Consider the following 9,819-nt stretch of genomic DNA (forward strand, 5'->3'; position numbering starts at 1 on the left):
TATGTCGTGATGATAAGTTCCGTCGTATAATAATGTAGGGATAACAGTGAGAAAGAAGACTTGGTAGGTAACGTATGTCGTGATGATAAGTTCTGTCGTATAATAATGTAGGGATAACAGTGAGAAAGAAGACTTGGTAGGTAATGTATTTCGTGATGATAAGTTCTGTTGTATAAGAATGTACGATAACTGAGAAAGAAGACTTAGTAGGTAATGTATGTCATGATGATAAGTTCCGTCGTATAATAATGTAGGGGAGAAGACTTGGTAGGTAATGTATGTCGTGATGATAAGTTCCGTCGTATAATAATGTAGGGGAGAAGACTTGGTAGGTATTGTATGTCGTGATGATAAGTTCCGTCTTATAATAATGTAGGGATAACATTGAGAAAGAAGACTTGGTAGGTAATGTACGTCGTGATGATAAGTTCTGTCATATAATAATGTAGGGATAACAGTGAGAAAGAAGACTTGGTAGGTAATGTATGTCGTGATGATAAGTTCCGTCGTATAATAATGTAGGGATAACAGTGAGAAAGAAGACTTGGTAGGTAATGTATATTGTGATGATAAGTTCCGTCGTATAATAATGTAGGGGAGAAGACTTGGTAGGTAATGTATGTCGTGATGATAAGTTCCGTCGTATAATAATGTAGGGATAACAGCGAGAAAGAAGACTTGGTAGGTAATGTATTTCGTGATGATAAGTTCTGTCGTATAATAATGTAGGGATAACAGTGAGAAAGAAGACTTGGTAGGTAATGTATGTCGTGATGATAAGTTCCGTCGTATAATAATGTAGGGGAGAAGACTTGGTAGGTAATGTATGTCGTGATGATAAGTTCCGTCGTATAAAAATGTAGGGATAAAAGTGAGAAAGAAGACTTGGTAGGTAATGTATGTCGTGATGATAAGTTCCGTCGTATAATAATGTAGGGGAGAAGACTTGGTAGGTAATATATGTCGTGATGATAAGTTCCGTCGTATAATAATATAGGGATAACAGTGAGAAAGAAGACTTGGTAGGTAATGTATGTCGTGATGATAAGTTCCGTCGTATAATAATGTAGAGGAGAAGACTTGGTAGGTAATATATGTCGTGATGATAAGTTCCGTCGTATAATAATGTAGGGATAACAGTGAGAAAGAAGACTTGGTAGGTAATGTATGTCGTGATGATAAGTTCCGTCGTATAATAATGTAGAGATAACAGTGAGAAAAAAGACTTGGTAGGTAATGTATGTCGTGATGATAAGTTCCGTCTTATAATAATGTAGGGATAACAGTGAGAAAGAAGACTTAGTAGGTAATGTATGTCGTGATGATAAGTTCCGTCGTATAATAATGTAGGGATAACAGTGAGAAAGAAGACTTGCTAGGTAATGTATGTTGTGATAATAAGTTCCGTCGTATAATAATGTAGGGGAGAAGACTTGGTAGGTAATGTATGTCGTGATGATAAGTTCCGTCGTATAATAATGTAGGGATAACAGCGAGAAAGAAGACTTGGTAGGTAATGTATGTCGTGATGATAAGTTCCGTCGTATAATAATGTAGGGGTAACAATGAGAAACAAGACTTGGTAGGTAATGTATGTCATGATGATAAGTTCCGTCGTATAATAATGTAGGGGAGAAGACTTGGTAGGTAATGTATGTCGTGATGATAAGTTCCGCCGTATAATAATGTAGGGGAGAAGACTTGGTAGGTAATGTATGTCGTGATGAGAAGTTCCGTCGTATAATAATGTAGGGATAACAGTGAGAAAGAAGACTTGGTAGGTAATGTATGTCTTGATAATAAGTTCTGTTGTATAATAATATAGGGATAACAGTGAGAAAGAAGACTTGGTAGGTAATGTATGTCTTGATAATAAGTTCTGTTGTATAATAATGTAGGGATAACAGTGAGAAAGAAGACTTGGTAGGTGATGTATGTCGTGATGATAAGTTCCGTCGTACAATAATGTAGGGATAACAGTGAGAAAGAAGACTTGGTAGGTAATGTATGTCGTGATGATAAGTTTCATCGTACAATAATGTAGGGATAACAGTGAGAAAGAAGACTTGGTAGGTAATGTATGTCGTGATGATAAGTTCCGTCGTATAATAATGTAGGGATAACAGTGAGAGAGAAGACTTGGCATGTAATGTATGTCGTTATGTTAATTTCCGTCGTATAATAATGTAGGGATAACAGTGAGAAAGAAGACTTGGTAGGTAATGTATGTCGTGATGATAAGTTCCGTCATATGATAATGTAGGGGAGAAGACTTGGTAGGTAATGTATGACGTGATGATAAGTTCCGTCGTATAATAATGTAGGGATAACAGTGAAAGAGAAGACTTGGTAGGTAATGTATGTCGTGATGATAAGTTCTGTCGTATAATAATGTAGGGATAACAGTGAGAAAGAAGACTTGGTAGGTAATGTATGTCGTGATGATGAGTTCTGTCGTATAATAATGTAGGGATAACAGTGAAAAAGAAGACTTGGTATGTAATGTAATTTGTGATGATAAGTTATGTTGTATAAGAATGTACGATAACTGAGAAAGAAGACTAGGTAGGTAATGTATGTCGTGATGATAAGTTATGTTGTATAAGAATGTACGATAACTGTGAGAAAGAAGACTTGGTAGGTAATGTATGTCGTGATGATAAGTTCTGTCGTATAATAATGTAGGGATAACAGTGAAAAAGAAGACTTGGTATGTAATGTAATTTGTGATGATAAGTTATGTTGTATAAGAATGTACGATAACTGAGAAAGAAGACTTGGTAGGTAATGTATGTCGTGATGATAAGTTATGTTGTATAAGAATGTACGATAACTGTGAGAAAGAAGACTTGGTAGGTAATGTATGTCGTGATGATAAGTTCTGTCGTATAATAATGTAGGGATAACAGTGAAAAAGAAGACTTGGTATGTAATGTAATTTGTGATGATAAGTTATGTTGTATAAGAATGTACGATAACTGAGAAAGAAGACTTGGTAGGTAATGTATGTCGTGATGATAAGTTATGTTGTATAAGAATGTACGATAACTAAGAAAGAAGACTTGGTAGGAATGTATGTCGTGGTGATAAGTTATGTTGTATAAGAATGTACGATAACTGAGAAAGAAGACTTGGTAGGTAATGTATGTCGTGATGATAAGTTATGTTGTATAAGAATGTACGATAACTGTGAGAAAGAAGACTTGGTAGGTAATGTATGTCGTGATGATAAGTTCTGTCGTATAATAATGTAGGGATAACAGTGAAAAAGAAGACTTGGTATGTAATGTAATTTGTGATGATAAGTTATGTTGTATAAGAATGTACGATAACTGAGAAAGAAGACTTGGTAGGTAATGTATGTCGTGATGATAAGTTATGTTGTATAAGAATGTACGATAACTAAGAAAGAAGACTTGGTAGGAATGTATGTCGTGGTGATAAGTTATGTTGTATAAGAATGTAGGGATAACAGTGAGAAAGAAGACCTGTTAGATAATGTATGTCGTGATGATAGGTTATTTTTTATAAGAATGTAGGGATAACAGTGAGAAAGAAGACTTGGTAGGTAGTGTATGTCGTGATGATAAGTTCTGTTGTATAATAATGTAAAGATAACAGTAGGAAAGAAGACTTGGTAGGTAATGTATGTCGTGATGATGAGTTCCATCATATAATAATGTAGGGGTAACAGTGAGAAAGAAGACTTGGTAGGTAATGTATGTCATGATGATAAGTTCCGTCGTATAATAATGTAGGGGAGAAGACTTGGTAGGTAATGTATGTCGTGAGGATAAGTTCCGTCGTATAAAAATGTAGGGATAACAGTGAGAAAGAAGACTTGGTAGGTAATGTATGTCGTGATGATAAGTTCCGTCGTATAATAATGTAGGGGAGAAGACTTGGTAGGTAATGTATATCGTGATGATAAGTTCCGTCGTATAATAATGTAGGGATAACAGTGAGAAAGAAGACTTGGTAGGTAATGTATGTCGTGATGATAAGTTCTGTCATATAATAATGTAGGGATAACAGTGAGAAAGAAGACTTGGTAGGTAATGTATGTCGTGATGATAAGTTCCGTCGTATAATAATGTAGGGATAACAGTGAGAAAGAAGACTTGGTAGGTAATGTATGTTGTGATGATAAGTTCCGTCGTATAATAATGTAGGGGAGAAGACTTGGTAGGTAATGTATGTCGTGATGATAAGTTCCGTCGTATAATGTAGGGATAAAAGCGAGAAAGAAGACTTGGTAGGTAATGTATGTCGTGATGATAAGTTCCGTCTTATAATAATGTAGGGGTAACAGTGAGAAACAAGACATGGTAGGTAATGTATGTCATGATGATAAGTTCCGTCGTATAATAATGTAGGGGAGAAGACTTGGTAGGTAATGTATGTCGTGATGATAAGTTCCGTCGTATAATAATATAGGGATAACAGTGAGAAAGAAGACTTGGTAGGTATTGTATGTCGTGATGATAAGTTCTGTCGTATAATAATGTAGGGATAACAGTGAGAAAAAAGACTTGGTAGGTAATGTATTTCATGATGATAAGTTATGTTGTATAAGAATCTACGATAACTGAGAAAGAAGACTTGGTAGGTAATGTATGTCATGATGATGAGTTCCGTCATATAATAATGTAGGGGAGAAGACTTGGTAGGTAATGTATGTCGTGATGATAAGTTCCATCGTATAATAATGTAGGGATAACAGTGAGAAAGAAGACTTGGTAGGTAATGTATGTCGTGATGATAAGTTCCGTCGTATAATAATGTAGGGGAGAAGACTTTGTAGGTAATGTATGTCGTGATGATAAGTTCCGTCGTATAATAATGTAGGGATAACAGTGAGAAAGAAGACTTGGTAGGTAATGTATGTCGTGATGATAAGTTCCGTCATATAATAATGTAGGGGAGAAGACTTGGTAGGTAATGTATGTCGTGATAATAAGTTCCGTCGTATAATAATGTAGGGATAACAGTGAGAAAGAAGACTTGGTAGGTAATGTATGTCGTGATGATAAGTTCTGTCGTATAATAATGTAGGGATAACAGTGAGAAGGGAGACTTGGTAGGTAATGTATGTCGTGATGATAAGTTCCGTCGTATAATAATGTAGGGATTACAGTGAGAAAGGAGACTTGGTAGGTAATGTATGTCGTGATGATAAGTTCTGTCATATAATAATGTAGGGATAACAATGAGAAAGAAGACTTGGTAGGTAATGTATGTCGTGATGATAAGTTCAGTCATATAATAATGTAGGGATTACAGAGAGAAAGGAGACTTGGTAGATAATGTATGTCGTGATGATAAGTTCTGTCGTATAATAATGTAGGGATAACAGTGAGAAAGAAGACTTCGTAGGTAACGTATATTGTGATGATAAGTTCCGTCGTATAATAATGTAGGGGAGAAGACTTGGTAGGTAATGTATGTCGTGAGGATAAGTTCCGTCGTATAATAATGTAGGGATAACAGTGAGAAAGAAGACTTGGTAGGTAATGTATGTCGTGATGATAAGTTCCGTCGTATAATAATGTAGGGGAGAAGACTTGGTAGGTAATGTATGTCGTGATGATAAGTTCCGTCGTATAATAATGTAGGGATAACAGTGAGAAAGAAGACTTGGTAGGTAATGTATGTCGTGATGATAATTCCGTCGTATAATAATGTAGGGATAACAGTGAGAAAGAAGACTTGGTAGGTAATGTATGTCGTGATGATAAGTTCCGTCGTACAATAATCTAGGGGAGATGACTTGGTAGGTAATGTATGTCGTGATGATAAGTTCCGTCGTATAATAATGTAGGTATAACAGCGAGAAAGAAGACTTGGTAGGTAATGTATGTCGGGATGATAAGTTCCGCCGTATAATAATGTAGGGATAACAGTGAGAAAGAAGACTTGGTAGGTAATGTATGTCATGAAGATAAGTTCCGTCGTATAATAATGTAGGGGAGAAGACTTGGTACGTAATGTATGTTGTGATGATAAGTTTCGTCGTATAATAATGTAGGGATAACAGTGACAAAGAAGACTTAGTAGGTAATGTATGTCTTGATGATAAGTTCTGTCGTATAATAATGTAGGGATAACAGTGAGAAAGAAGACTTGGTAGGTAATGTATTTCGTGATGATAAGTTATGTTGTATAAAAATGTACGATAACTGAAAAAGAAGACTTGGTAGGTAATGTATGTCATGATGATAAGTTCCGTCGTATAATAATGTAGGGGAGAAGACTTGGTAGGTAATGTATGTCGTGATGATAAGTTCCGTCGTATAATAATGTAGGGATAACAGTGAGAAAGAACACTTGGCAGGTAATGTATGTCGTGATGATAAGTTTCGTCGTATGATAATGTAGGGGAGAAGACTTGGTAGGTAATGTATGTCGTGATGATAAGTTCCGTCGTATAATAATGTAGGGATAACAGTGAGAGAGAAGACTTGGTAGGTAATGTATGTCATGATGATAAGTTCTGTCGTATAATAATATAGGGATAACAGTGAGAAAGAAGACTTGGTAGGTAATGTATTTCGTGATGATAAGTTATGTTGTATAAGAATGTACGATAACTGAGAAAGAAGACTTTGTAGGTAATGTATGTCATGATGATAAGTTCTGTCGTATAATAATGTAGGGGAGAAGACTTGGTAGGTAATGTATGTCGTGATGATAAGTTCCGTCATATAATAATGTAGGGATAACAGTGAGAAAGAAGACTTGGTAGGTAATGTATGTCGTGATGATAAATTCCGTCGTATAATAATGTAGGGGAGAAGACTTGGTAGGTAATGTATGTCGTGATGATATGTTCCGTCTTATAATAATGTAGGGATAACAGTGAGAAAGAAGACTTAGTAGGTAATGTATGTCGTGATGATAAGTTCCGTCGTATAATAATGTAGGGATAACAGTGAGAAAGAAGACTTGGTAGGTAATGTATGTTGTGATGATAAGTTCCGTCTTATAATAATGTAGGGATAACAGTGAGAAAGAAGACTTGGTAGGTAATGTATGTTGTGATGATAAGTTCTGTCGTATAATAATGTAGGGATAATAGTGAGAAAAAAAGATTTGGTAGGTAATGTATGTCATGATGTTAAGTTCCGTCATATAATAATGTAGGGGAGAAGACTTGGTAGGTAATGTATGTCGTGATGATAAGTTCCGTCGTATAATAATGTAGGGATAACAGTGGGAAAGAAGACTTGGTAGGTAATGTATGTCATGATGATAAGTTCCGTCGTATAATAATGTAGGGATAACAGTGAGAAAGAAGACTTGGTAGGTAATGTATGTCATGATGATAAGTTCCGTCGTATAATAATGTAGGGGAGAAGACTTGGTAGGTTAATGTATGTCGTGATGATAAGTTCCGTCGTATAATAATGTAGGGATAACAGTGAGAAAGAAGACTTGGTGGGTAATGTATGTCGAGATGATAAGTTCTGTCGTATAATAATGTAGGGATAACAACGAGAAAGAAGACTTGGTAGGTAATGTATTTCGTGATGATAAGTTATGTTATATAAGAATGTACGATAACTGAGAAAGAAGACTTGGTAGGTAATGTATGTCATGATGATAAGTTCCGTCGTATAATAATGTAGGGGAGAAGACTTGGTAGGTAATGTATGTCGTGATGATAGGTTCCGTCGTATAATAATGTAGGGATAACAGTGAGAAAGAAGACTTGGTAGATAATGTATGTCGTGATGATAAGTTCTGTCGTATAATAATTTAGGGATAATAGTGAGAAAGAAGACTTGGTAGGTAATGTATTTCGTGATGATAAGTTATGTTGTATAATAATGTACGATAACTGAGAAAGAAGACTTGGTAGGTAATGTATGTCATGATGATAAGTTCCGTCGTATAATAATGTAGGGGAGAAGACTTGGTAGGTAATGTATGTCGTGATGATAAGTTCCGTCGTATAATAATGTAGGGATAAGAGTGAGAAAGAAGACTTGGTAGGTAATATATGTCGTGATGATAAGTTCTGTCGTATAATAATGTAGGGATAACAGTGAGAAAGAAGACTTGGTAGGTAATGTATGTTGTGATGATAAGTTCCGTCGTATAATAATATAGGGGAGAAGACTTGGTAGGTAATGTATGTCGTGATGATAAGTTCCGTCGTATAATAATGTAGGGATAACAGTGAGAAAGAAGACTTGGTAGGTAATGTATGTCGTGATTATAAGTTCTGTCGTATAATAATGTAGGGATAACAGTGAGAAAGATGACTTGGTAGGTAATGTACTGTATGTCGTGATGATAAGTTCTGTCGTATAATAATGTAGGGATAACAGTGAGAAAGAAGACTTGGTAGGTAATGTATGTCGTGATGATAAGTTCCGTCGTATAATAATGTAGGGATAACAGTGAGAGAGAAGACTTGGTATGTAATGTATGTCATGATGACAAGTTCGGTCGTATAATAATGTAGGGATAACAGTGAGAAAGAAGACTTGGTAGGTAATATATGTCGTGATGATAAGTTCCGTCATATGATAATGTAGGGGAGAAGACTTGGTAGGTAATATATGACCTGATGATAAGTTCCGTCGTATAATAATGTAGGGATAACAGTGAGAGAGAAGACTTGGTAGGTAATGTATGTTGTGATGATGAGTTCTGTTGTATAATAATATAGGGATAACAGTGAGAAAGAAGACGGTAGTAAATGTATATCGTGATGATAAGTTATGTTGTATAATAATGTAGGGATAACAATGAGAAAGAAGACTTGGTATGTAATGTATTTAGTGATGATAAGTGTTGTTGTATAAGAATGTACGATAACTGAGAAAGAAGACTTGGTAGGTAATGTATGTCGTGATGATAAGTTATGTTGTATAAGAATGTACGATAACTAAGAAAGAAAACTTGGTAGGAATGTATGTCGTGGTGATAAGTTATGTTGTATAAGAATGTAGGGATAACAGTGAGAATGAAGACTTGGTAAGTAATGTATGTCGTGATGATAAGTTATGTTGTATAAGAATGTACGATAACTAAGAAAGTAAACTTGGTAGGGATGTATGTCGTGGTGATAAGTTATGTTGTATAAGAATGTAGGGATAACAGTGAGAAAGAAGACTTGGTAGGTAGTGTATGTCGTGATGATAAGTTCTGTTGTATAATAATGTAAAGATAACAGTAGGAAAGAAGACTTGGTAGGTAATGTATGTCGTGATGATAAGTTCCATCGTATAATAATGTAGGGATAACAGTGAGAAAGAATACTTGGTAGGTAATGTCTGTCGTGATGATAAGTTCCGTCGTAAAATAATGTAGGGGAGAAGACTTGGTAGGTAATGTATGTCATGATGATAAGTTCCGTCATATAATAATGTAGGGATAACAGTGAGAAAGAAGACTTGGTAGGTAATGTATGTCGCGATGATAAGTTCCATCGTATAATAATGTAGAGATAACAGTGAGAAAGAAGACTTGGTAGGTAATGTATGTCGTGATGATAAGTTCCGTCGTATAATAATGTAGGGATAACAGTGAGAAAGAAGACTTGGTAGGTAATGTATGTTGTGATGATAAGTTCCGTCTTATAATAATGTAGGGATAACAGTGAGAAAGAAGACTTGGTAGGTAATGGATGTCGTGATGATAAGTTCCGTCGTATAATAATGTAGGGATAACTGTGAGAAAGAAGACTTGCTAGGTAATGTATGTTGTGATAATAAGTTCCGTCGTATAATAATGTAGGGGAGAAGACTTGGTAGGTAATGTATGTCGTGATGATAAGTTCCGTCGTATAATAATGTAGGGATAACAGCG

The sequence above is a fragment of the Palaemon carinicauda genome, chromosome 4 (genome assembly GCF_036898095.1).
Source record: "Palaemon carinicauda isolate YSFRI2023 chromosome 4, ASM3689809v2, whole genome shotgun sequence".
NCBI classification, from domain to species: Eukaryota; Metazoa; Arthropoda; class Malacostraca; order Decapoda; family Palaemonidae; genus Palaemon; species Palaemon carinicauda.